Genomic DNA, 5,973 nt, shown 5'->3' on the forward strand with positions numbered 1-5,973 from the left:
GCTGTGCTTCTCGATCAGTTATGAAGTTGTGGGTAGCGCCCATGTCCACCATTGCACGGGTCGTTTGGCCATTTAGCTTGATGTCCACATACATCAGCTCACTACTTCCTGCTTTTTGTAGCTTTGTCTTAATGTTCTCCCCCACTTGACCCCGCATGGCATTCAACAAATGCATTGCTCCCATTTGGGGTCCTTGCGACTCCTCGTCGTCGCTGCTGGATTCAGAACTGCTCGAACTAAGAGAAACAGCTTTGCCCTTGTCCGATCGGGGGGGGTGGATGGAAGCCGTCAAAGCATTGAGTGCTTGTTTTTGTAGGCACTCCCTCACCATGTGCAGTCCTCAGCACAAGAAACATCCTCCAGGTTTTGAGGCCTTGCCTTTCGGGTTTGGCCCTTTGTGGGAACTCTTCTTCTTTTGTTCGCCCCTGAGCTCCTTCCCTCGAGAATGTTTTGGAGGGCGATTGCTTGAAGATTGTTTCCTTCTCCCTGGGTCTTCGGAGGAAATAAAGTCGGTGAGCCTTTTTGCAGCAGCAATTGCCCCGACCACATCGGTAACATTCCTTCGATATAGCTCCTGTTGAGCCCATGGCTTCAAACCATCGAGGAAGCTGAACAACTTGTCCTTCTCAGACATGTCCTGTATGTCTAGCATTAGTGCAGAAAATTGTTTCACATAGTCTCGAATGGTGGTACTCTGGCGAAGTTGTCTCAACTTCCTTCTTGCAACGAACTATGTGTTCTCTGGTAGGAACTGAGTTCTCAACTCTCGCTTCAAGTCCTCCCATGTGTCGACTCGACACCGACCTTGTTGGATCTCCTCCCAACGGGTTCACCACCAAAGTTTTGCATCTCCGTTCAAATACATTGTTGCTATAGAAACTTTGGTATCTTTAGAATCGAGCCTCGTAGCTCAAAAGTATTGTTCCATGTCGAACAGAAAGTTCTCGAGCTCTTTGGCATCTCTGGCCCCTCCATATCCATGAGGCTCGGGTGCCCTCAAATTTTGTGGCAGTGCAATGCGGGTGTTGCTTCCTCCCGCATTTAGTGCTCTAGTGAGCATAGTCACCCTTGAAGTGAGTTCTGCCACAACTTCCTACAGGTGTTGCACGGAGTCTTTGGTGTCATCTAACAGTCGGTTGACTAGGGCCTCGACCTTGTCGATCCTGGACTCCGCTTCCTCTTACGAGCTCTCTACCCCGATAAGCCTTTGTTGGCCATGGTAGAGTTCCTCCACGCTCACTTCAAGAACATCCAGGTGGGTTTCCACCGTTGTGAGTCTCTCCTTGTGACTCTTTTTCCTAGTTAGCGCTCCAGATTGCGCTTCCTCTGCTCGCGGAGAGTAGCCAACTTCTCGCTCATCATATTCACTACCGCGCTCCTCTTGAGCGGCTCCAACAGCATGAGAGCGAGTGTGCACATGCAGCCCACCTGCGGCTGCTTGGGGCAAGGGTCTGGCTTGCCCCGTCTTGCTTGATTCGCCATGATGCTTTGCCATGGCGAAGATGCGAAGTTCCTTCGCTGCTCGCTTGAAGTGCTTGCCCGCTCTGATACCACAATGTCATGGCCTTAGCTGGAATTGCCTAAGGCGTGAGGCACCCTTGCGGCCAAGACGCAAACTTAGCTTGCGTTGCCTAAGTTGCGCTTCGCCCTTGCGATATTGCTCCGCAAAGATCAGCCCACTTGTAAGCTCTCGTAGGTCCCGAAGGACCTGTAAAAGAGAAAGTTGATTAGTTTGAAAGAACGAGCGACGGACAAGTCCCGAAGTCTCGCGAAAAGGGGAAGCTTTACAAACAATTCAGCGAGCACCTTGTGTGCACAAGAGAAAAAAGGGAGAGGGGGGAAACAAGGGCTTTAGAAGGTTGAACAAATAGCTGTAAGCCCATAAACAGTTGCTCACCGAGTCCCGGGCGTGACAACAAGTTTCCGTCAATGCAACATGCAAACTTGCGAATGAGTGTTCAACGCTCGGTACTATACCGAAATCCCATCCAGTCCTATGCCACCCGGGGGGTTCCAAGGGGCTGAGATGGCTGACGTTTTGGTGAGCGAAGGTAGATTCCAGAAATCAACCCTCGGCACACGAAAACGGAGCTGTTTTGGGCTGTTTTGGGGCTGTTTTGCTCGGTTCGGTGAGCGGTCGCTTTGTAACGCTGCAGCTTGTTCGAACTTACATTTTTACAAGCAAAATGACTCAAAACTAAGGCAAAATAGGCTACCAAGTAGCTGTACATGTAGATGAGAGTGACGAACGGTTCGTTGAACGGAGTTGTTGCGGGCGTGCGACGACTGTTCGTGACCGAATGCCCAAACTTCCGATGAACTCTTGAATTCCCAACGAAATCACGTCCTTGACTCTGGGACTTCATTTTGCTTTATGCCTTGCTATCATAGTTAATCCTATATATGTAAAACACACTTCGATCTAGACAATTAATACTAAGCATTAATCAAGTTGTCCGGCATGTCATTGGTCCCTCGACTCTTCGTCTGATTCTTCGGCACATCGTCATCTCTTACGGCCTATTGCCCAATCGGCTAGTTGACTCTACAACTCCGATATCCTTAGCGTAACATCTGCTCTTCTTGGCCTGATGCCCGAATCCACGGTCCGAAGCCTTCTATCGATACGTCGACTGTTCCTCCGGCCCGACGTCCAATCTTCTGACATGTTTTCCCCTAGCACAACATGATTTTCCTGCTTTATTTGTCTTATCTTGATTGAATCATCCTGTGCCACTCAAAATATAGATCAAATCATAAACACTTGTCAATTGGTTTCATCATCAAAATACGAGATTCAACAATCTCCCCCTTTTTTATGATGACAACCAATCGACGACGGAGTTAACCTTAACTCCCGGAGTTTAATCAAACTCCCCCTATCAATATATCATATTGATAGAAACTCTTAGATTCAAAAATCCAAGCAACATGTCATTATCAAATCATGCATGACATCAACATACTTCTCCCTCTTTGTTATCAACAAAAAGGAGAAGTCCAACTATTCATGTGTTTGGAATACAAGTTCAATTTGTTGCATGAAAAACATAATATCAAGTTTTATCATCATGCAAGCTAGCAAAAATTTAGCAAGTGCTATATCATATTAGAACATGCAAGCTATCAAGTTTTAGATATGCAAGTTTTACAACATATAAGATAGCACTTTTGCTTCTTTCGAGGTAGCAACTTCTACATTATACAAGCTAGCAAATTAGAGATGTTCAAGAAAACAACACTTGCTTCTTGAAATATGCAAGTTGCAAGCTAGCAATTCTTGCTTCCTTTGCAATGTTTGAGCTAACAATTTTGCTTTGCAATTTGCTTCCATTGCAAAGTGTAAGGTAGCATATTTTGCCTCTTGAGATAGGCAAGATAGCACTTTTGCTTCCTTTTTTAGATTGGCAAGCTAGCAAGTTTGCCTCTTTTCAAATTGTGCAAGATAGCAAATTTGCTTTTTAGTAAATTTTGCTCCCCCTTTGTCATTGTCAAAAAGAAGAGAAGACCCTTTACATCAATTTTTAAATTATGATAAAGGTAAGGTTACAAAGATGAAAAATCAAGCCATGAATGTCAAGATCACAGTATTCATATCATCACATGAAAAATATCAAGAACTTAGTGATGAGATAAACATTTCATGAATACAATGAATTTTACATATTAAAATTGAAGTCATAAATTATCAAGATGTCAAGTAGCATATCATTGTTAATTTGAATATATCATTTTTAGTGAATACCAAGAAGAGTCATAGTATGAAAAATCTTGATTCATAGAAAAATATCATGTATCGAATATCGAGAAATCAAGATGATGATATAGATGAAGACATTCCTATAGCAAAAATATGTCATGTAAATGATCTCGATTCATATATAATATCTCTCAATTTATTATGAATCATAAAAGTTATAATTGTGAAAAAATTATGATTCATTTCGATAAATTTCAATAAGAAGATAAAAGAACACATAGTAGGAGATCTTGATTCATAAATGATTTCAAGTTATAAATCATGATCATTATTTCGATAAAACCCATTAAATTCAAATCATCAAAATCATCAAAATTACTTTCAAGAGATTCACAAAAAGAAAAACATAGATATATTCATTAATCTCTCCATTCATTATGAATCACAAAAATTATAATTAAAAAAAAAATGATTCATATGGATAAATCTCAATAAGAAGATACAAGAACCCATAATAGGAGATCTGGTTTCATAAATGATTTCAAGTTATAAATTATGAGAAATCAAGATCATGATTTCTATAAAACCCATTAAATTCAAATCATTTTCATAATCCATGAGATTCATAAAAGCATAATTTACATGTTTTCATTAATCTCCTTTTTGGAAAAATTGATAAAGTCAAAAATATAAATTTTTCAAGGAGAAACCTTTCCTCTTTTTAGTTGTTTTAATTCATCTGATTTATTTCATTTAAGTATGTATTTTTTATTTATGCTAAATAAAAAACATGCATCAATATTTAAAACCAAAAAAGACCTTTCATTACGGCAAAGATTGATAATTCATAAATCACTAAAATCTTCATGCATAATTTCAAAAAATAAATTTATTAGGCATGATATCAAATTACATTATTTCATCAAGTATGATTTCATATTTTCAGTCAAAATCATTTTGTTTGTTTATCATAAAATATGTATTTTTTATGATTATTTTTAAAATTATTAGAAAGGTAAGCATGATCCAATTTTATTTTTGTATTTTCATTAAACATGCAATTCAAAAAAAAATATTTAATTTTTTTAAACTAAATTAAAACTAAATTAAAAATAAGTCATGAGAAGTATTATGTAATTTCAAAATAAACTAAAGGCATTTTGATTACCTCAACGTCGAAAGTCGTTAAGGCGTAGTTTGCTACCTCGTCTTTGTTGATTTTCTTCTCGTCTTCGGAGGAGCTCGATTTATCCCAATTTGTATTTTTCTTCTTGCGTTTAAAGCAAGTAGTTGTGTTCTTTTCGTTCTCCTAGTTGTGTTCAAAGCAAGTATTTTTCTTTTTGTTCAAAGCAAGTAGTTGTGTTCTTGCCATCTCGTCTTTGTTAATTTTCTTCTCATTTTCGGAGGAGCTCGATTCATCCCAATTTGTATTTTTCTTCTTGCGTTCAAAGCAACCATTGTTCTTTAATTTTTTATTCATCCCAATATGTTTAATTTTTGTTCTTTAATAATTTATCAGTGATGAGTTCAAGTTCACCATCACTTGAGCTTATACTCGAATGGTCTTTAATTGTTCTTAGTCTGAAATCCTTCCTGCTCTTTAAAATGTGGTTCTTAAGTTCTTTACGTGCATTGCATGTCATTTCATAGCTCATCAAATACCCTATTAGTTCTTCGAGAGGGAAATAGTTCAAGTTTTTCGATTCTTGAATAGTGGTTATTTTTGAATCCCAAGTTTTAGAAAGTGAGCGCAAAACTTTATTCACAAGTTCAAGATTCGAAAAAATTTTACCAAGAGCTTTTAAACCATTGGCGACATCCGTAAAGCGGGTGTACATGTCAACAATGGTTTCACATAGAAATTCGATTAAACTCAGTTTTATCTAAGGCGCAAAATAATACATTCATAGTCTTTGCATTTAGAGAAAACATCTTCTTCTCCAAATAATTCCAATGGTTTATTAGAAGAGAAGACATTCGAAAACTAAATTCAACTATGTGTCATAAATCGAGATTCAATGAAAGCAAAAAAACTCTCATTCGAGTTTCCCAATAAGTGTAGTCCGTCCCATTAAAAAAGGGAGAACGAATGAGAGAGTAACCCTCTTGAAAGCCGAAAAGAGCCATTTCTATTTGGGTGTTAAACCAAATATGAAAAACAAAACGAAGCTCTAATACCAATTGTTAGGATCAAGAGTCGGCACTAAGAGAGGGGGTGAATTAGTACAGCGGTAAAAGTTATGCGGGTTCAAAAAATCTTCGTACGATAAAAC

The sequence above is a fragment of the Musa acuminata genome, chromosome BXJ1-5, assembly GCF_036884655.1.
Source record: "Musa acuminata AAA Group cultivar baxijiao chromosome BXJ1-5, Cavendish_Baxijiao_AAA, whole genome shotgun sequence".
NCBI classification, from domain to species: Eukaryota; Viridiplantae; Streptophyta; class Magnoliopsida; order Zingiberales; family Musaceae; genus Musa; species Musa acuminata.